The sequence below is a fragment of the Mustela erminea genome, chromosome 3, assembly GCF_009829155.1.
Source record: "Mustela erminea isolate mMusErm1 chromosome 3, mMusErm1.Pri, whole genome shotgun sequence".
NCBI classification, from domain to species: Eukaryota; Metazoa; Chordata; class Mammalia; order Carnivora; family Mustelidae; genus Mustela; species Mustela erminea.
Genome location: NC_045616.1, coordinates 83,282,619 through 83,306,290, shown reverse-complemented (window position 1 = coordinate 83,306,290; position 23,672 = coordinate 83,282,619). Strand labels below are relative to the sequence as shown.

The 23,672-nt window shown below is 39.1% G+C and overlaps 1 protein-coding gene and 1 long non-coding RNA gene across 5 annotated transcripts in view; one reads left to right on the top strand and one right to left on the bottom strand.

The window, feature by feature from the left end:
* KCTD16 (potassium channel tetramerization domain containing 16) overlaps window positions 1-23,672 on the top strand; it is a 305,143-nt gene that overhangs the window by 217,537 nt on the left and 63,934 nt on the right. The window lies entirely within an intron of this gene.
* Window positions 11,879-18,242, bottom strand: LOC116586403. The gene is made up of 4 exons (XR_004284021.1): window positions 18,128-18,242; window positions 16,565-16,641; window positions 13,513-14,137; window positions 11,879-12,231 (listed from the first exon to the last, which is right to left on the bottom strand). It is a non-coding gene; the product is annotated as an uncharacterized LOC116586403 (long non-coding RNA).

Sequence of the window (23,672 nt, the reverse complement as noted above, 5' to 3'; positions counted from 1 at the left end):
GAAGGTTGGATTTGGAATCCTTGGGAGAGAAGAAAGAAGGAAATAGGGTCTAGCTCTAGTTGGTGTTGGAAGGTCCTGTCCTTGGGAACTGGGAGTGGAGCTTAATTGTACAGTAGCTGAAAATTGAGTCATCACATCATTAGATAAATTCATGAGGAGAACTCGGGCTATAATAGTATTTTTCTCAAACCAGGGTCAAGTTGATTTGTCGCATCTGGGATACAGTTGTGATATTTCTCATCCTCCTTTCCATTTTCCCATTCCTTTCTTGTTTCTTCTTCTTGCTCCAAGGTGGCCAGTGCCTTTATGAGCCTCCTCCCACCTCCACTCCCAACAGTTACTTCTCAGTCACTTCTTGTCTCTGTCTGCTCCACTGTGATTCCACTCAGCCTACTTTGCACTTTTACTGTACTCTTTGCTCACATTAAAACATAGGCCTATCCCCTTGACCATTCCAGCTAACCTGGTATATTGCATTGTGCATAGCCTCTGACATATAGTAGTATATTTCTTAAATAAATGTGGTCATAGCTTAATATGTAACCCCTACCAAATACCAAAGATACTTATTCAAGACTTTTTAGAAATATATCTTGGCATGATCTAAATCCTTAGAGATTTAGATCTCTAAGGAGAGACATATTTATAAAGCTGAACCCTTGATGAAGTTCTTCTTTTGCCCACCCAGTTCTTTTGGGCACAAATTCTGAAATGTTTAGTGAGACTGAAGGTCATTCTCTGCATATCTATATAGAATCTGGCCCAGGTGTTATATTAATAATTTTTCTTTCATTAGCACTGTCCCACATGAATACTTCCAAGGTTGACCTTCTTGAATCGAGAGACAGGGTGGCGTGTGCAGAGTGAAGCAGATGTACATTGAGAAGTCTCTTAATTCACCTCTGGCTCTGCCTCTTACTCTAGCAGTATGATTCTGGGCAGGTCTCTTCATTTCTCTCAGCTTCTAGTATCTTTCTATAATATGGTAACTTCAATAACTGACCTACCTACTGTGGATTCAAAGGATCATTTGTCAGACTGGATGTGAATCTTCTGTGTAAATTCTGGAGTGTAGACAAAGATATAAAGTCATGTTTAATTCTAACATTTGGATTTTTAATTTAAATCCAAGATTAGGGCTTTGTGCTACACATGTTTTAACTGATTTGTTGATTTTATTAGACATCAGCAAAAGTGTGTCTAATTCACTTATTCATGTGATAGTTGAGTGCTTACTTATGGCAGATAATATGCTAAGTGCTGTGTCTAGAGGTGAAGATAACATTATACTTTCTGTTGGGGAATTTACAGAGGGGAAAGAGATATCAAATAAATATTTAAATAACTACATAATTATTAATTTATTATTAAAAACATGTTAAATGCTATGAAGAAAAAAGTAAGATCTGTGAGGGAGATACAATAATGAGTAAAAGCCTGATATTGACGGAATGAGTAGGAATAAGCCAGGTCACAAAGAAATAGAGAGAATAGCACATGGATGAAGCTTTATAAATTCAGGAAACTTAAAGAAGGCCAGTGTGGATGTGAATGAGGTGAATAGTGGGAAGTGCTTTTACTGGATCCATAATGAGTACAAGGGGGAAGTCATATGTGTAGCCAGGGACCGGATCATGTAAAGCCTTGTAAACGCATGGTTAAGACATTCAGTCACATTGTAAGTTCAATTTAAAGTGACTGAAGGTGTTAATGAATTTTGGAACACTGAAAAAAATTAAATTTAAAAAAAAAGTAGGTCTATGGGATTTAAAAAAAAGGTGTTGAAACATGAGACTGATAAGGGCAGAAGATTTGTCTTAAAAAACAACAAATAAAAAACTTCATGGTCTCTGGATGCTATGTGAATAGGTTAGAGATGAACCTGCAGTGGAAACAGATAGATGGGTTAAGAGTTTTATTGCAGGGGTTCCGGCAAGAAGTGGGAGTGATTGTGGTTGTCATTGGTGCTGTTCACTGAATATTTCTACCTCTTCTTTTTCTGGGAATTCAGTAGGATTTTATTCCTTATTTCTTTTTCAGGTATGAGCTCTTAAATCTTAACTTTGATCAGTGAAACTGAGAACTTGTGTCATTTCTCGACAGAAAGTTTAAGAACTGATGTGTGAGTTTCTGTGTTTCCTCTCTTTCTCCTTTGATGTGCGTGGAAATACATATCCACGTAGAGTTTCCATCACTGCAAGCCCCTGAATAACAATGATTAACAGAGTCTCACTGCTGACCAACACTGTAGTGTAAGCAGAGTATACTTTTGTTGTGTACTGAACCATTGAGATTTGGAAGTTGTTTGTTACTTAAGCAGAAAGTGTCCTGACTGGTATAGTGCTTACACATAAACCTACTAATTAGTTTCCATTTTTTACAAATATGTTGGTAATTCCAATGAATGACCCTTTTGAATTCTGTTGGTAGAACTGTAGCTTATCTTTGTTGCACTTATTTTTACATTCTGATTCAGAGCACTGTTCTTGAAACATTAGTGAAATATATCAATATCCTAGTTTTTTAACAAGTGCCATTAAGTACTTTTGTAATTGTTTTAGTTGTCTCCTTGTATTTGTTATCATCTACATGTCCTTCAAGACAGAATTACAGTTGAACTCCCAGACATACAGCAAGTCTGAATTCTTACAGTCTTTAATTTGTGTTTTGTAGTAGTGGTGGATTAGTATGTTTCTATAGGCAAATACTAAGACTATGTGAGATGCTTTTATATTCCTGTGTCATTCCAGCTCATTCTAGGCAGCAAGCATAAGAAATATCTGTTCTTGGGCATCTAGGTGGTTCAGTCAGTTAAGTGTTGGCGTTAGGCTCAGGTGAGGATCTTGGGGTCATAGGATCAAGCCCATGTCAGGCTCCCTGCTCAGTGGGGAGACTTCTTCTCCCTCTACCTGCCCCCTGCTCATGCTTTCTCTGTCTTTCTCTCTCCAATGAATAAATAAAATCTTAAAAAAAAAAAAAAGAAATATCTGTTCTTAGTCTCCTATGCCCACTCAATGTGTGTGTGTGTGAGTACAGACATATATACATATACATACATATTTACTTACACATATATTTATATATGCATATGTGTATATAAATGTATATAAAATATGTATATATTTGGATATATTTAGATACATATATATGAAAGCCAGGTTGGTTCTTCTGTGCTACCTGCATGCCTATTTCTTACTCACTCACTCACCCCTGCCTTAGGAGAGAGTAGGTTGTGTATTTAAAGCATTGGCCCATTCCCTAGCAACCTGTGTTCTGGTGTTTAAATGGCTTGTAGGCTGCAGCAAGGACAGGAAGAGTTAATTGCTGGCTTTATTTTGTTGGGAGACGCAGCTTTCATTTCACATTGATTTTCTGCATTCTCTGTGCCAATTTGTGACAGCTTGTTTCGCAGCCCCACATTTGTTTAAAGCTCTCTAACAGACTGATTCTATTTTTTTTTCCCATGATTTTTTTTTTTTTTTAAACTTAGGAGAACATGGCTTTGCATGTGGTTGGGAACCCAGATAATCCTCTCTCTCTGGAGACCTTGATTGGCAGCTCCCCCTGTCGTGCAGATGTGAAATGAGGAAAACTAATTTTCCCATCGACTTTCTAGTTTCTATTACTATCTGTCATTTCACATTGGTGCTCATTACAGCCATCTTCTTGCCAGATGGAACTCTGCCTACTCACTGGTGTCTATTTTCTGCCACTCATGGATCATGACAATGTCAGACAATATGTCAGTAAACTCCTTTCATGCACTGGATGGATTGGTGACATTGTGGAAAATGCTTGATATTGGCAGGCAACTACCTTCATGTTATATGCGAATAAAGGAAAGACAAAGCCAAAAAATCCAGGTTCCTTGAGAAAAGCTGCCCATGATACCAGAAGAGAGAGATGGTGTTGGCAAAACAAAGGGATAATTTTGAAGCCATAGCTGGTCTCTGAAAACTGAACCAAAGTGACTAATGACCCCTGTGAACAACTAAAGGATTATAGTGTGTCCAACTAATGTTGGAAGGTTCTGTACCTGAGATGACAAGTCACAATTGGAAACTAGGCTTGGGTGAAACCACTCTCTCAGAGTGCAGTCCTGGACCAGAAGCATCAGTATCACCTGGGAACCTATTAGAAATGCACATTTTATGGTCCCACCCCAGTCCTTATGAATCAGAATCTTTGGGAGTAGGACCCAACAACCTGTGTCTTAAAAAGCCCTCCAGGTGATGTTGGTGCTTGCTAACATGGGAGAAGCTGACTTAAACTGAAGCAGCCAGTGAAGAACTGGTGCAATCATGGGAGTGTTACGTAACTGAGTTGATAAGCCAGATAGTTGTTCCAGTTATCAGTTTCTTTTCTCACGTATGACCATTGGGGAGGGGATGTTTCTGTATCTATTATATTGAACCAGATAGCTTGACAAATGTAATCAAAATGCCAGTTTATTTTTGTTTTCCAAGCTTCCTTTAAACGGTATCCACTGAAGGAATGTCCTCCCTACCTTGAGCAGAAAGCTCCTGGGGAGGCCTCCTCGAGGTATTCTGAAGCTAAAATCTTATGGACACTTTAAGGGCAAATAGGTCTCAGTGCAATTGCTAGGTCCTCTCTCCACCCCAGCTGGGCTGACTTTAGGGTAACCTCTAGTAGGGCTCTTTATTCCTCACTCACACCCTCCTACTTGCATCCATTCTGGCACTTCTCTTCACAATAGTTTCCCTGTTAGAGTTCTAGTGCCCTCCCAGGTAGCCCTTTTGGGCCCAATTCAAACTGTTCCAGGCTGGCTTTGTCTTCCCAGTATGGTCCTAATCTGGACCATGGGAAACCCTCAAATATCTTTGCCTAAGATCTGCAGTCAAGTAGGTTGACCACACTGCCTCAGCCACTCTCCTGGCTCTGCTGCCCAAGACATCTGCCAACCTCTAGTAAAGACGCTGATAAACTGTGGCCCATGGGCCAACTCTGGTCTGCTGTTTTTAAAATAAAGTTTTACCAGAACACAGCCACACCCATTCACTTATGTATAGTTTGTAGTTGCTTTTGCACTACAACATGGAAGAAACTACATGGATTGTAAAGCTTAAAATATTTTCAGTCTGACTCTTTGTAGAGGAAGTTTATCCACCCTGCTCTAGAACTTGGCTGTGGGAGAGAGGAAGGACAGGGAAAAGGAACAGGAGGAGGAAATGGGAAGTCGTACCCCAATCCACTTTGCCTCTCAAACTCTAGGGATTTATCAAGTTCTCCAGGTAGTCTCCTTGAAGGATTCACCTCTCCCTTACCTTTAAGGAAAGAAGGTAGCCACATGGCAGTCATTTTATCCAATAAATTACTGCAAAAGTCTTCTCTTTCTTTTTTAGTTCTCAACATCTTTATTCCTTTGGTGTAAGTGAGGAGCCCTAGAGTCATAAAGCCCACCTGGGCCACCCATTTTGGAAACACATAATTTTTGTTTGGTACTTCATTTTGGTGTCTGATAGCTATCACCTCAGGTCCTTGGCCAAAACTAATGACTTACATCCCAATGATGATGATGTTTAGATAGTTAAATTCAGATGACATATTTGAATCTTGATTTGGGAAGGATATGGGAAGTTGTTTGTAGACAAAATTAAAACTTAACTGATACTTTTCCTGTGTAGTTGACAATGGAGGGTCAGATACTCAAATTAAAGAGATAAGCACAGAAGTTTTCTGAGATTGTTTATAGGTGACTTATCTAAATAATATATTTGGTCATTTCTGAACTTCACATTAGGCTTTCTGCTCAAACCTAATATTTATTGCAAATTAAAAAAAAAAATCCAAGCATCACTTTGTCTCCTTCAAACAGGCTCAAGATAGGTTTCATGTTAATCAGTGTCCCTGCATGAATGACAAGTTAGCCTGCTTTCCGATATCTGAGATGTAAACTGACTTATAATATCTTCCAGTCAAGTACAGTACTTTGTTTATTATTTATTTGCTGGGTTTTTTTTTAGCATTGTTGGATTTACTTTATAGAAATATTTATCTTGTATTATTTTGGAAATGATGGAGACATAGGCAAATGGTCCATGAAGAAGAAGAACCCATTCCCCAGGCCAGTAAGAAGAATATGTCTCAAATTCCCTTTGAAATGACCCCCAAAAATAAAATGTACATTTTGTACAGTACATGTCCCATGAGGCTTTAAATCCCAACCTTCCCCCTAGCAATAGTACATTACCATGCAGTTGGACTGGTTTAGTGAACAAGTAATCAAAATAGCTGAACTATGAAACCATGGATTTGATCATTTTGCATTCTTCATACCCGAATCCAGTGGCCTGTCTGGTGAACTTACTGACTTTGTGCTTGTAAACAATGGAAATTATAGAGCAAATCCAATCAAGTGTATTTTGCTCACTTTGTATTTTCTAATAGTTAGTATTTTGCCAGTTTATAGTTTTATAGAATACAAAATATTCAGTAATGTGTTTACTACTAGCTTTCATACTTACAGTGAAATGGTGATAACATATTATGTAGTAAAAAGGAGAGCTGCCCGCATCTGTTATTAGTATACATACTTTAACAGTTTTGTTAAATCCTGCTTTTCCTCAGTCTTCTTATGTTTTTGTCCAGTCTGATTTATTTCAGTCTGCCATGATTATAAACTTGTGCTAATATACATAGCCAGAGTATAAGGCAGGTTGTTAAGAGAACGTGGGAATTGCTTTACTTCATGGCTAATTCCTCATTAAGTCCTTCCAGCATGAGCTCTAAAAATACTAGTCATCTTATATCTCCAAGTTGTTTTTAAGTTTATTCACAAATTTTGAAGCTTGACTAGTTGTGAAAATGCCTCCTTCCATAAAAAGTTTGGAGTAGTTAAAACAAATAAGCTCCTGGTATAAATACTCTTGACTATATTACAGATGCACAGATATGTACACATTTATGTAAACTCATGCTGGAAAGAGACTCCTATATGGATTTACCTACCTTAACTGTTTATTTGTACTACTTTATCAGAATATTTTTATTTCTTCAAGATTTAGGAAAGGTCGGCAATCCAAACAACCGTGTTTTTGTTGTTACATTTCTGCAGTTCCTTGCATTTATGCCTACATACCATAACTTTTTAAGACCTTTGCTATAAAAGTAAAATATTATATTCTCAATTGGTGCCAGTGAATTAAGATCTCCAGGGTGCACCTCCACTGTATGTAAGTACCAGAGAGGAATGACAGCAAGTTTGCTAATACAGAGGAACAGGGCACTGATTTGTATTCCCTTGAAGCACATGTTGACTAAACTCCTACTATGTGTGAAACAAGATGCCCGGTGCTTGGGGGAATCTGAAGATTAAAGTGATGCCATCACTGTGCATATTGAGCCTTAGGAACATTCATGACCTACATGTACAGATTAATCAGAGTTATCTAACATGTAAGATGATTCACATGAAATTATGTTGTGCCCCCAAGTTATATCTAAGTCACTGCTATTTCCTTCATTCCTTGAGTTATAAGCAGCTCACCATTAACTGGAAAATTTTCCCCCTGGAATTTTAAGAATCTAATATTACTGCACATTCTGAACATTATATATGTAGAGAGAGACAGACAGAGACTGAGGGAGAAGCAGAGAGAGCCAGAGACAGTAATTAGGCTTCTCTGGGTTTTATAATTTGTTCTCTCTGATCATTTCTAAATAGAAGCAGCTTTCAGTGAGCAAAGTGGTTATGTTTTACCATTTTGGGGGCTGCCGTATCAATTACGAGTGCCTTTGTTGAGGTGCAATCAACTGAATATATATGAAAATTTACGAACATTTTCCTCATTCTTGAAATCTTATTGAAATGCTGAAGTATGTTTTGTTAATAGCCAATCTAGTCCGTGAAATGCGCTTTTTGTAATCTTCATGAGCCTGATTGATAAGGCAGATGAACAAACAGCATTTCATATGTAGAAATGAACTTGCCATGCATATAGCAACAATCATTATGATATTCTTAAACTCATCTCATTTTCTCATCCTCTGCCCCTCTTCTAGTGCCAAATGCATACTGCAGTCCTACATTTTCTAAATCTCCATATGAGAAAAGATCTCAGATTGATTGTACCTCTGATAGCAGAAAAAAGAATGAAGGAATTCTAGGTGCTAGAATTTTTCCTCTAAGAATCTGTCAGTTTGAGTTCAAATACTTTGTTTCACTTTGCCTTTACCTTCTGGTCCCACATCCCCCATTCATAAAGTCATAGCCATAAAATAAACACAACTATGATCTTGGTGTCTCTTCACTTCAAATACTTTTACTTTCTAAATATATTGATTGTTTTCTCTGCATGATGCCCTTTCTTCTCTTCATGATGCCCTTTCACCCTTGGCTTATAATAAGAGTCTCTCAGTTCTGTTTCAAACAGGCAGAAGGAGTTTGGCTAAATCAAGATAGAATTCCTGTGGGTATGGGAGCCTACTGGATGGGACAAGAGTCTTGCAGTAAAGAAGGAAGAGCAGTAGATAGGCCTCCTTGAGAGATGCTCACCATGTGTGACTCATTGGTGTGATACCCTTACTGGTTTGAAATAAGGAAGAGATACACAGCCTGAGGAAGGAAGTGGCCACCTGGAACTCTCTAACAACATCTGATCAGGTAGAGTTCCAAACATAGTACTTGTATCAGAACCTCTTGTCCAGAGCACAGCTACGGGGAACTGCCTACCACATGAACCTTCCTGTAAGACATCAGTGTGTTTATCTACTCTTACTATTGGTCACAGATCTTTGGGGAAGGAGATGTTGAATGAGTAGCAGTGGATTTTTTTTTGGGGGGGGGGGAGATTTTATTTATTTATTTAACGGAGAGAGAGATAAAGAGAGAGAGAGAGGCAGCGAGAGAGAGGGAACACAAGCAGGGGGAGTAAGAGAGAGAGAAGCAGACTTCCGGCTGAGCAGGGAGCCTGATGCGGGGCTCCATCCCAGGACCCTGGGATCATAACCTGAGCTTAAGGCTAGGCTGATGCTTAATAGCTGAACCGCCCGGGCACCCCAATAGCAGTGGATTTTAACATAGTAGAAAACATTACTTATGGAGGGAAACTTAGAAATTATTCATTCAATATCATCTGTATGCCAGGCACTGTTTTAGGTGTTAGGATTCAGTGATGGGCAAGACAGATAGTGGTTCCTACCTATGTGGACCTTATAATCTAAAGAGAGGAGGCAAAGAGTAAAAAACAAATCTCAAGAGGGTATTATATATCCATATATACTGTGGAAGGAAGAAACCAAGATCATGTGATAGTAATTACATATCACCTTTAAATTGGAAAAGACCTCCCTGTATGGAATCATTTTGAGCTTAGACCTGCTGGAGGAGAGGGAGCCGGTGATAGGAAAATTTGAAGGAAGAGCATTTCCAGGCAGATGAAACAAGAAGTACAAATGTCATGAGCTGTGAGAAAGCTTTGTGTGTGAGAGCAGAGAAAAAGTTCATGTGACTGGGGCAGAGTGACTTAAGGGAAGAGTGGTTGGCTAAAGTTTAGAAAGGTAGGTAGAGGCTGTATCATGGAATGTTGTAAGCCAAGGTGAAGGTCAAGTGTGAATCCCTCCTTTTTAAAGCTAAAGGAGCTGAAATTCAAAGATGCAAAATGCCTCTGTCCTACACAAGGTGTTTAGTGATAGCCCAAGGCTCTGACTGCTGCTCTGACCTCTATGTCATACTCGCACTCCTACTAAAGCTGGGTTCACTTAAACCCTTGTATTATACACTGATTTTCGTAATGGGGGTTTACAATGATATTCTTAACAGAATGTTGATAAGAAATAAAGGAAATGAGTACCCTTCCAGAGGAGAACTACTCCAAGCTTGCATTGTCTTTTTAATTATCCATGATGTGGGATTATACTGCTTCTTATATCCGGCTGAAACACGCAAAAACACACACAAAATGCACAAACACAGACACACAAACCAATGTGAAAAGGAGATAAAATTATTCCAGTCATACTTTTAATTTGTTTCCATATAAATATGGCCTAACTGTTGGCCCCTGGGGAAGCTGTGGCCATCTGATTCCAGCACCATTGACAAGTGGGAGGATGCAGAACTTCCTGGGCACTTTGCAGACAGATGTATGTTTGCAATACTATCATCACTTTGGGGCAACAAAAATGTATCCACCTTACCTTTACCAGCCATTTATCCATCCCTTCTTCCATTAACTCAGTCATGCATACTTATTAGAGATAACTTACAAACAGAAGATCTTGCTGATTTCTCTAATACTCCATAAGACAAGGTCATTGCTGCCCAGATTTTAAATCTGTGCCTCACAGATATGGCATTAAGCTAGGTGTGGTGAAGTGAATTACTCAAATTAATGCTGGTACGTGGATCCAAGCATAGCTGACTCATATTCTCTTCATTTACCTAATATTTGTGGAGCACCTATTTCCTTGGGACTTTGCTAGGCCCTGATAGCAGAAGTGAGCATCAGACATAGTGCCTTCATGGAGCTTACTACAGTCTATACTGGACAACCTTCCTGCGTAGGAATAGTCCAAAGAAATGGAAAATAGAGGATGATTTTCTCATCTTCAGTTTTTGGAAGGAAAGCTCAGTTTGGTTTATAAGCCAGAATCTGTTGGTGCATGCAGTGCCCAAGACTGTTATTCTTCTTCTGCCAGTTGGATACTGGCACTACTGACTTCTCATTGGCTTCAAAAGAAGATTTACTGGACTGATTGATTATCTCATAATGGCATTTGTGGCAAGAAGATGTTTACTTGGCCTTTGGTTCACCACCTCCCCTTAGGTGGTGGTGCTTTAAACATGGCTACTTCTCTTGTATAAGGACAAATGACAAGGGTGGCACTTTTGCAGCATTTGTAGACCAAGTTTTATGTCCTGTGTTCAGTGAAGTCACCTGTTTGACTACAGATGAGTAGAGTAAGAGTATGTCTTACTGATAATGAGGAATATAAGTCTTAGAGTCAAAATGATATGAGTTTAAATTCTGACTCCATTACTTGCTAGCTACAAGGGTACCTGTTGCAAAACATTGCTTAGAAGAGTTCATGAGATAATCCCTCAAGAGAGCTTGTTCTTTGTCTCCTCTAGCTTTGGGGGCTGCTAGTATTCCTTGGCTTATGGCTGCACCACTGCAGTCTCTGTTTACAGTCAAATAGCTTTCTCCTTTTTGATCTCTGACCCTCCCATCTCCCTTTTATAAGGACCCTTCTGATTCCATTGGGCATATGCGGATCATCCTGGATGATTTCCCCATCTCAAGATCCTTAATCACATTTGCAGTCTTTTAACATGTAATGCGGATTAAATTGTGTCCCTTAAAAAGATACGTTGAAGTCCTAATCCCTAGTACCAGTGAATATGACTTTATTTGGAAATAGGGTCTTTGTGATCAAGTTAAAGTGGAGTTATACTGGGTGAGAGTGGACCCTAATCTGATGACTGGTATCCTTATACAACAAGAGAAATTTGGACACAGACACACAGAAGAGAATGCCATGCAAAGATGCAGAGACAGAAGTGACATACAGGGAGAATCATCTGACTACAGGAGCAGAGATTGGAGTGACATGTCCATAACCCAAGGAGGGACAAGGAGTGAATTGTCAGCCACCACCAGAAGCTAAGAGAGGCATAGAGTAGTCTTCCTCTGAGAATAAATTGCCTTCTGACACCTTGAGTTTGTACTTCTCACATCCAGAACTTTGAGAGAATAAATATCCCTTGTTTTAAGCTACTGGTATGTGGTAATTTCTTATGGTAGCCCTAGGAAAATAATATATTGTGTAAGACAACATATTCGCAGATTCTGGGGATTAGGGTATAGACATTTTTGGGAGATCATTATTCAGCCCACCTACCACACATACTGCTTAGTCTTTCCTGCCCCACTCTCTCAATGAAGGGCTCTCTGGTAAGTAGTACCAAAGCATAACTGATAGTTCTGGAAATGATCCTAATATCCCACCCGATCCTAATGTGGTAGGGCAAATTTGGGGTCACTTACTTTACCATGTGCATGTGCACTGAGTTCAAATAGTATACGAAACAAGGGGCTAGGGCTGGGTGACAGGCCTTGTGCATCCCTCTGGTGTCTTACTGCATGGGATATACCCTGGAAAGGCAGAGTAGAGTCCAGTCTTCAATATCTGGCACTCAGATCCAGCACTTAAAAACAGGGTCTGAAAAATGTCTCAGGATCTACTGGATTCATTTAATAACACTTCTTTCTGGGAAAAGAGAGAACATAGAAAAAATGTTTAGAAATTTTTTTATAACAATCTGTCATCCATTGGAAACAGGAAAAAAAAAATGCTATTCCCTATGGACTGATACAGAAACATAAAACAGCATGGGGAGAAGATCCTCACCTCACCAATAGTAATAAACATTCAATAAACTCTCAATTAATATCAGTATTATAATTATCATTTTAATAGCTATATTCTGTCTTTTTCCACACTCTTTTTCCACAGTGGCTATCTGACTATCTTTCATATTCAATGAATACTCCACTTTTGTCAGTTTGGAGTTTTGTATAATCTGGTTGGTAAATATTCTGATAATGGGGAATATCCCTCAAATGTAATCTGTACATAGTAGCTCCTTTTCCTATCTGTGTCACAAGAATACTAAGACCATAATACATTTGAGGTGGCAGATGTGGGCATGCTATAATTCCATTATAGATGAAAATGGAATGGGCAAAACCAATGGGCCTTAGTCTTTGCTGAGATACCAGAACAATGAATTTGGCCATCATTGCATGTTGGGAGTATTATAAGAATCTCACTGTAGTAAAGAGGTGATAGGTTTGCTTGATCCTCATCATGTTTGTGGGGAAACTTGTGCTAGAGAAAAAGGTAGCAGTGTCTTCCTGGTCCCTGGATCCCATCTTACATGGCTGGAGGAAGACTCTCATGGCTGAACTGCTCTACACTTCAGCGGATACAGAACTGATAAGGACACAGAGAACTGTCAGGGAATTCAGGCATTTGGCTTCCATTCTTGGTCAGGAACAAATTAAGCCAGATTTTTCTTTGTATCATGAGTAGAGTACAGAAATGAATAGTAATAGTAATAATAATACCTAGTTAATATTAAGTACTTTATATAACAGGTGCTCTCTTAAGCCCTTTACACATTATTATTTTCCTGATTGGGAAACTGAGCTTAAGTAATTTGCCCAAGATCATGGGTATAAAATAATAAAACCTACAACTTTGAACCTACAACTTTTCTAACTCCAAAAGCCAAACTTTAAACCATCTTACTATAATTGCTTCTGAACATTAATATTCCATTTTAAATAAAACTCATTTTATTTTAATATATTTCTCTGTAAAGTGTGCTCTGGAAATTAGGGGAAAATCAACAGAAAGTTTAAGCATAGTTTCCTACAGAGCACGATTTGCTGGAGAGTGGGGTGAATTCAGGCCAGTGAGAATATTGTGAGCTGAAAAGACTTTCCTAGGACCCTGTGATGTTTAGAAAATTACTTTCCAGGATACCTTAATCCCTGCTGTCACAGCATGAACCTCATTCCTCTTGTTCTGTCCTCAGTAGAGATGGTGGCCTGCCAGTAACTATTTCCACAAAATTAGCCTTCGTTGTGCCTGAAGACTTCTTTGGACCCCTGTCTTAGTTTCCTTTCTGTGTAACACATGAGAAGCCTCATCCTGCTAAGATGGGAACTTAGGTTCTACTTTTCACAGCTCACCAGGTAGCTGTGAACTTGCAACTCCAGGGCCACACATTCTAGCAAGTGTCTCATCCACAGGAAGCTGCTTCCCTGGTGATACGGGCTTCTTTGGGCTTTTGTTGGCGAACAGCTCTGTTTTTCACACTATTGATTGGGATGACAGAAGGCAGCAGTGGGGTTCTCCAGTAGGATGCCTGGAAAGACCCAAGACAATAGAGTTCTCTGCTCAGGCTGTGAGTCTTATCTCTCCCCTGTAGCTTGTCTGAAGCTATTGGTGGTACTAAGCCCCATTGACAGTCATAGTTAATTTTGAATGTTCAAGGGAATAGATAAAAAACAAAGCTGATCTTGATTCTGTTTACAGGGCAGATTTGCAAAAATGTAGGAATATTGTTGACCTCTGTTTCATTCTGGTGAAGTACATTGTAAGTACCCTGCAAAAAAAATATTTTTTGCATTAGCAAACAATGTGACTATCCTAGTCCTTGTGCCTGACTACAATGAGAATTACTTGACAACTAGTAAGCACCCTGAGAATTCTCAAAGCTATTTCAGCTTAATAAAAACAAACTTGCACTAAACACATAGTGTTTTAGTTTGGACAAAGGTTCTAGCCCTGAGCAGTGGCTCACAGGTAGTGATTGATGTTTTCCCATCCCGAGGCACAGTTGGTTAGTTCCTCACTTTGTCTCAAATCTGTTGTCGCTGAAGGACATTAGTTTGTTACAATATGGAAATAAGGGGAGGGGGAGTCCTTAAAGGTCAGGTAGTTATTAATGATTTGAACTGAGGAAAGGATTTAAAAATCACCTCCATGGTAGGGCATCTTTTGAAGGCCTTACCTCAATGATCTGTTCTAAGCATTTACACTTATAAGTGACAGTTTTCTCCCCTAGCTGTCAAAAGGCAAGATTTTTTTTCCCTCCTTATTATCCTGTGGCCCAGATGCACTAGTTATGGTTCATCTCATTTCGTGATAACACATACATCACATTGGTGCAAATAATCAAGCAGGCACCTGTTTCCCAAAACGGGGCCAACACCACCCATTCGCTAGCAACCAGTAGAGGGCCAAGAAAGGTTTGATGGTGATGGAGGGTGAAAGCCATGAGAAACAGAAGAAGGCAGCAGGGTGAGGCAGGGGAAATTCCAGCTAAACTCGTGATGTGCCAGTTGACATAGAATTCTCCCAGGAGCTTTCCTTTACCTGCCACCTGTGTCCCTATGTAACTATATGGCAGGGTAACTCATTGGTCATTCTCAAACTTGATATTGTCTGGGGTTTGGAGGCTGAAATCCTATTCCTGATCCACTTCCAACTGGCCAGCCACTCCTTATCAGTAATCACCATTTGACCATCTCAATCAGGTCGCAAGAACAGTGTTTTTGGTTGATCTTTAATGCTAGGACTTGGATCCCTTGGGCCTGGGGTTAGGTGAGTAAACAGGAGGAAGGCTTTTGGCAAAGCCTAGGAAAGGAATGCATAGGCATTTCACTGTAAAGTCCATGCCTTTATAGGAAAAGGTGGGGCAAAGGAAGGTGGTTGGGAAAATGGCATGTTGTAGGGTTATCAGAGTCTCTAAACTTTTCATCCTATTTCTGCTAATATTCTTCCCCCATTCCACCACCGAATTTTGGGTTGAAAATATTAGAAAAGATAAGACAGGTAATAGTTTTGAAGGAGCAGGAGGCTGGCTGAGGACAAAGCAAAAGCTGGCGCCTTGCACACCCTCCCTTCACCCGCTCCCCTCCATATGTGTAGCATTCCTCACGCACCCCTGACTGCCATAAAACGATAAATAGTTAACTTGCAGAGATCACAGTCCTGCAAGGTAGGAGTCTCCCTTGGTTTGCAAATGTCCTTGAGATTTACAACAAAGAAGTTACCTTATCAATAGCCCTAATGTCACCCTCCCCTCCATGAAAAACGGAAGGAGGCGGAGGTAGAAGGAAAAGTAAATAAAGTTAAATTTCTTCTAAACCCAAATCTCATTAACAAGGATGCTTGATAGCAGGAATGTAACATTCCACCAGGAGACTCCCAATTGTCTTTACTTGATAAGTAACCAGGCCTTCAATATCCTGGTAGTGCTTTTTTCGCATGCGTGGGCTAACCGGCCAGTTCTGCTTCTGTTAAGATTGCTTTGTCTGCTTTCGCGCGGGGTCCCCTGACCCAATCCACTGACGCCAAGTATGCCTGTTCAAACTATTAATCAATCAGCTCAGCCCCACCCGAAACTTGTTTGTACCTGTCTATAAAAATCCTGCACCAGCCCAGCTCTGGACCTCTCGGCGTTATCGGCAGCGAGCGCCGCAGAGGTCCAGGTTCGAACCTGCAATAAACGACCCTTGCTGATTGGCTTTGACTCACGTCTCTGGTGGTCTTTTAAGGTGGGGGTAATATTCAATTGGCATTTCAGTTTCACTTTGGATATATTTAGAAATTCATCACTTAAACTCACGGAATTCATGTTTAATATAAAGTGGAAACTTAGAGCCTTGAGTGACCAGATATGTTTAGGGCCATTGTTAAGATCTCAGCTGCTTTTTCTCACCATATTTCTTCTGCACATTGACTAGCTAGGACAAAACATAAAACCAAGAGCAGAAGGGCTGGTATTTGACTAATCTTTGTAAATAATCACTGGCTCTGCATATCCCTGGCAGAGAACATCCTCATCAGAACAGTTTTTTGGATACCATAACCTGGTGGAATTTGCAAGGCCTAGCCACACTGTGTAGTTTAAGCACCTAGGCTCCTGTCAAATTATTCTCACGATTGACTTTCACACAAGCATATTTCTGTAGACACAAAACCTTCCTATTTGAATCCTTGGCTCATTTGCTCTATTAATACTTACAAGTTTTTCACCCTGCTTCATATACTAGTTCAACAGTGATGTCAGAATAAAGCAAGATACTTCAGTGAAGAAACAACCTATGAGGTAGAGATACACAAGTCACATTACTCCATCTCAGAGCTTCCCACTGCACCTAGAATAAATCCATGCTGCTTACCCTGGCCTTCCCAGCCCTAAGTGCCACAGCCCCTGTCTATGGCTCTAGCCTCATCATACACAATTAACTTTGTTCTTACACTCCCACTGACCTCATTTTCTTTCTTTGATTTCAGTGCTCCAATCTTCCTATTTTATTGCACCCTAGAGCTTCACATGGCTGACACTTGAACTCCAGGTCAAATGCACCCTCTTTGGAGAGACCTTCCTTGTCTGCTTTGTATAGTGTCAAGCTCTATGTGTGTGTGTGTGTGTGTGTGTGTCTGTCTGTCTGTCTGTCTGTGTCTTTCTTTTTTTGGGAGGCGGGGATTCCTTTTTTATATGTTTATTCTCTGTCTTCTCTCCCAGAACATATGCTTCATATGAGGATGAGATCCTTACTTCTCTTATCCATCCTTATATCCCCAATGACGGGGGCATAAATGTGCTTAATACTACGAAAGAGTTGAATGAACTGGAAGTCTACGGTCTGTTCCATCTCTCCCATTATTAAGTTGTGTTGATTTCTAGAACTCTCTGGTCTTCAGTGTCAACTTTTGTAAGATGAAAAAACTTAACCAGATTCCTAAGTTTAGTTTCACATCTGACTTGAAGTTTTTACATTGGTTGTGCCTCATTGGATTCTATTTCACTTTATGAGTATAGAAGAGTTTTTACACAAAAGTATACCCATATTTATATTTGTAAACAGCTTTCATGACTGAATCTTTGACATAGTTCTTAGGACAACTGTGTAATCTGCCACTCATTTCAACAACTGTTCTTTGAGAATCAGGCACAGTGTTAGGCTTCAGGGCAATAGCAATGACCAAGACTTTCTCTGCCTCAGGTTTTTTACATTCCCAAGAAGTCAACAGTTAACAATACCGATTTCAATATAGTGGTAAGTACCATGATGGAGGATTATTGATGGTAGCCCGCAGGCAGAACACCTAATGGAAATATGAGACACTAGGGAGATGTGATACTGACAGTTCAAACAAGACCAGGAATGTAGTGTTGCACATAAGGATAGGAAAGGGAAGGGTGTACCAGGAAGAGGCACTAGCATGTGTGAAGACCTGTAGGGGAGTGAGAATGTGACATGTTTCAATAAACTTTGTAGTTAGAGTGGCAGAAACAGAGGCTGCAAAGAAGGAGATGACTAAGAAATGTAGCTGATCTGGCAAAGCAAAGGAGAGGTCATCTCAGGTTGTTTTGCTCTCTGGTTCCTAAAGGGGACCTTCCTTAATGCCTTAGCAGACACAAGGTCCAGAATAGGATAAATTGTTTGGTCTATGTGGCTGTTAAATTACTTATTCTCTATGACATTAACATGTGAAGTCTATTTCTATAAAAGAGAAATTAGTACTGCCTTGCTCTTTCATTTGACTTTTATAATACCTTTCACATAACCTCATACTTAACTGAGATCATTCCAGGGCACTATTTGTAGGAAAGTTACTCCTTTTTCCCTTGTGGAATATAGAAAATAATTCCAGATAACACAAGTGGATTTTCAGACTGTGCCCCTTCCCAATAACATGTGCTTATTCATTAGTTTTGTGACATTTGGCTTTTATCCTGCTTGGTCTGTTGTGTCATATTCCCCAGGTTCTCAGCCCATGTTGTCATGGTACTGGGAGTGGGTACTAGGCAGTACATACATGGTGGGGGAAATGACATTTCAGGGATTTCTTTTTTTCCCTCAAAGCCTTGATCATGACTTGAAGAGGAAAAAAATAAGTAAATAAATAAATAAAACTTTTCTTGTGCTAATTTGTAAAATTCTGATAACTTGAAACATTTTTCTTAAGATAAAGAAATATAGTTCTACTACGGACTGGGTGTTTGAGGGCTATGCTCCCCGCCCCTCCAAATTCCTATGTTCAATTACCTCAGAATATGACTTTATTTGGAGATAGCCTTTGAAGAGGTTAAGGTGAAATGAGGTCATATGGGTGGACCCTTATCCAATTTAACTGGAATCCTTAGAAAAAGAGATTAGGACACAGTCAGAAGGAAAAAAAAAAAACACAAAAAAACACCAGGTGAAAACAGAGATGAAGAAAATCATCTGCAGGACAAGTGGCCTCGGAAGAAACTATCCTGCTGATGTCTTAGTATCAGGGTTTAGCTTCTAGAACCCTGTGGAAGTATATTTCAGTTTTTTAAGCTACCTGGTCTGTGCTACTTTGTTATGACAGTCCTCACAAACTAATACATACACTATTCCATTTCTTAAATGAATAAATTGAAGATACCTGGTAATTCATTCATTTATGAACTAGCCTGGTGTATCTTTTATGAATTTTGGAAAAAATGTTTACATGGATCTTTTAGGAATTTATTATCAATGTTTGTTGTCAAAAATGTTACCAGCTTCCCTTGACAAGTCTGCAAGACCCCCTGAAGGAGGAGGGGATCAGAGAATATAAGAAGGAGTACAACAAAGAGAATCATCTAGTTATTAGGAAAATGGTACTTACTGTAATGTATTAGTCATTCATCACATCTTCAGGGCATGGTCAGGATGGAGAACTCCTATGATCTGAAATTACAACATAAGCTTTGGAATGAGCATACAGTTTATAACTTAAAGATTTATAAGTACTCTCCCTTGAATGGACAGGTCATCAGAGTGTAACTGGTTGGTGTTGTAGAAAGAACATTGGTAAAGAAATCTAGAGAGCCACGTTCTGGTTTGAGGTATGTCACTAGGTCTGTGGAACCTTGGGCGCTGCTTTTTCTATGTGGATTTCACAGTCTTTATCTGTGAGCTGAAGGGATTGGCCTCAATGACCTTGTAGGTCCCTTCTATTCATAACATTAAATGTAAGTAAGTGTCCCCAATGGGCTAATGTGGTTGAGAAACATTTTGTAACTATATGAGTTTTGGGGGTGTTTAAAAGCCATCCATATGGTTGAAAGTTACAGAAGTCAGCATTTAGAAAAACTTTTCTCTGCTTCCAAACTTTCACGGTGTTAAGTGTAGGTATTTTAAACTGTCATTTCTTCAGTGTCCCGCTAGTTATTTCTTCTGTATTTTCCTCTCGGTGGGGTCAATGTTATAGAGTATTGTAAAATAATCTACTATTTGATAGTATGAATAATGCTACATACCCTCAGAACCCAAATAGGTTGTCATAGAAACTGATGACATTTCTATCCTGCAGTGTGCACTAGGAGTATACGGCCTATGTATCCCTGCAAAGTATTTCAAGTTATTTTTGCAGTGGGAAATCTGGAGCCCGTAGTAGTGTGAAGACAGGAAATTATCTAAGCCAAATCTTCACTTTATAGGTTTAATTTGGACAGAGAAAATGTCTTCTACATCATTGAATCCCTAGGCCTTACGTTAAAGTATACGCTTAATACATGAGTTTTGCCTAATTCAGCATAAATATCAGAATCTTGCTGGTACATGGACTTCAGTATAAAAGATAGTCATTTTAAATCTGGAAGGTTTTATTTATCACAGGACAGTGGACATTCGTGGGTTTTACTGACACACCAATTTTCTTCTGGGATATCACTCCCTCTCCAAAGCTTTGTCCATGTGTTTTAGGTTGAGGTCAGTTTTCCACTAGCAACAAAAGTAGGTTTGTGATTTACATCTAGCCAGCCAGCACATTGTATCCCTGTGACCACAATAATTGGTTAGACATATGAACTAGTTATATTGAAGCACACTGCTGAGGGTCAAAAGCACCCATTCCATTTGAGCTAATCTTAAATCTGAGTGTTGGTTGGTCTGAGCTGTTGGCAACCATAATACCATAAATGCATTCCGAGGGTGAAGTTATTGTGGAACGGAGGGGAGCCGTTGGGAAGAACTTGGACTTGGTGGCTTTGTTTGAGCCACACCCAGAGTTCCTTTGGTCTTAGCAACTCTCTGAGCCAGTAAATTCCCTTGCTATTTAACACAGTTGGGGTTGCATTTTCTGCCACTTGTAACAGAAAACATGTCCATAGAAACACACCCCAATCAAGTTTTGAAGAATAGTAGAAAGAATCCTAATCCATGGATAAACTCTTTACTGTTTGATTTGGGGCTAGTACTTCTCTGAAAATTGGGCCAATTATCCTAGACCACCCCATTTCTCATGGTAATTAAGAGGATTAAACTTGAAAATATATTTTGAAGTGTTTTGTGAAATGTAAAATTACTGCTGTTAGCTATAAAATTTTTTTACGGTAGGTATTACAAATGATGCTGAAAAGCAGTGTTTTGACTGGAATCTGTTAAGTTCATGATATTCAAATAAATATCCCCGTTGTTTCACAACTCAGAGCTAAAGGAAACTTTTGTGATACAGAACAATTGGGTGCTGAGTGAAAAGAAATTAAAGCTCTTTTAGACAATTTCTGATTATATAGATGCTCTTATAATGAAAGTAGGTGGAATTTTAATAATAGTAATAATAAATATCACTTAGTACTAGCCACATCTTTTACACACTTGATCTTTTAATCCTCTCAACAGACTCTATGAAGGAGGTGCTATTACTTCTTCTGTTCCGTAGATGAGGAAACTAAAATTTAGGGACACCAAGTAACTTCCTCAATGTTGTATGATCAGTTAGGAAGCAATAGCAAAACACAAACTCGGGCTGTACATCTTCAAAATAGTTAGCTTTTTCCTTAACCCAAATGTTGATTAGAGAAATACAGGTGTAGGCAAGCATTCTTCCTTATTGAGGTTCACTGTTCTGGTAAATTGAGTTATGCTCTAGTTGGAAGATAAAAAAACAGAAAACAGTAGCCCAAAAGTCAGCCATTTCTATTCTGGACTCTCCCCAAACCTGGATAAGTTACAGCATCATTCTGAGACATAGTCTCCCAAGGAGAATGCTATGAAGATTAGTTGATGCACACCTATGATAGTACAAAAAGGAGGTATTTTTATTAAAGGTATTACTGGTTCAAGGGGAATCTGGGTGGCTCAGTTAGAAAGGTGTCCAGCTCTTAGTTTTGGCTCATGTCGTGATCTCATGGGTTGTGGGATTGAGCCCCACAGTGGGCTTCGCACTTAGTGGGGAGTCTGCTTTAGGATACTCTCCCTCTGCCCTTCCTACACACGTGAGTGTGTTGCTCTCTCTCTCTCTCAAAATAAATAAATAAATAAATTAATTAATTAATAAATCATTTTTTTATTTTTTATTTTTTATAAACATGTATTTTTATCCCCAGGGGTACAGGTCTGTGAATCGCCAGGTTTACACACTTCACAGCACTCACCAAAGCACATACCCTCCCCAATGTCCATAACCCCACCCCCCTCTCCCAACCCCCCTCCCCCCAGCAACCCTCAGTTTGTTTTGTAAGATTAAGAGTCACTTACAGTTTGTCTCCCTCCCAATCCCATCTTGTTTCATTGATTCTTCTCCTACCCACTTAAGCCCCCATGTTGCATCACCACTTCCTCATATCAGGGAGATCACATGATAGTTGTCTTTCTCTGCTTGACTTATTTCGCTAAGCATGATATGCTCTAGTTCCATCCATGTTGTCGCAAATGGCAAGATTTCATTTCTTTTGATGGCTGCATAGTATTCCATTGTGTATATATACCACATCTTCTTGATCCATTCATCTGTTGATGGACATCTAGGTTCTTTTCATAGTTTGGCTATTGTGGACATTACTGCTATAAACATTCGGGTGCACGTGCCCCTTTGGATCACTACATTTGTATCTTTAGGGTAAATACCCAATAGTGCAATTGCTGGGTCATAGGGCAGTTCTATTTTCAAGATTTTGAGGAACCTCCATGCTGTTTACCTTTTTTTTTTTTTTTTTTTTAAGATACTATTGGTTCAAGTCAGTGCCTCTCCACTGAGGAACTAAATTGACATTATTTTATAAATGACAAAGTTCTTTTACTCTTTTTAAAATTGAGGTAAAATTTATATAACATAAAATTAAACATTTTAAGTGAGCAACTCAGTGACAGTTAGTACATTTATAATTTTGTGCAACCCCCATCTCTGTCTAGTTCCAAAACATTTCCATCACTCCAAAGTAAAACTCCTTACCAATTAAACGGTCTGTCCCTAATTTTCCCTTCCCACCAGCCCCTGTCAATCACAAATCTATACTCTGTGTCTATAGATGTATTTGTTTTGGATATTTCGTATAAATGAGATCATACTATGTGTGATCTTTGGTTTGTAGTTTCTCTCACTTAGCAGATGTTCATCCACATTGTAGCATGTATCAGTACTCCATTCCTTCTTATGGGTGAATAATAGTCTATCACATGTATGTACCACAGTTTATTTATCCATTGTCATCCCTTGATTGATATTTGGGTTGTTTCTACCTTTTGGCTATTGTGAATAATGATGCTATGAATTTGCATGTACATGTTCAGTTTTAGGGGGTCTATACCTAGGAGAAGAATTGCAGAGTCACATGGTAATTATATTTTTGACTTTCTGAGGAAGCATCAAACTGTTTTTAAGAGTGGCCAAACCATTTTACATCCCCACCAGCAATGCACAAGAGTTCTAGTTTCTCTGCATCCTTGTAGACACCTGTTATTTTCTTTATAAAAAAATTATTGTCACACTAATGGGCATAAAGTTGTACCTCACTGTGATACAGATTTGCATATAATTTGCATTTACTGGCTAATAAAAACTAAACATCTTTTCATGTGTTTTTTGGACTTTTTTTTTTTTTTTTGGAGAAATGTCTGTTCACATCATCTCCTCATTTTTAAATTGGGTGTTTTGGGTTTTTTGTTATTGAGTGGTAAGAGTCCTTTTTATATTCTGGATGCTAACTCATATCAGATAAATGATTCACAATATTTTCTCCCCTTCTGTGGATTATCTTCATTTTTTCTCATAATGTCCTTTGATGGATAAGTTTTTAATTTAATGAACTGCAATTTATTTTTTCTTTTGTTTGTAATTTTGGTGTTACAGCTAAGAGTCTATTGCCAGATCAAAGAACCTAGAGATTT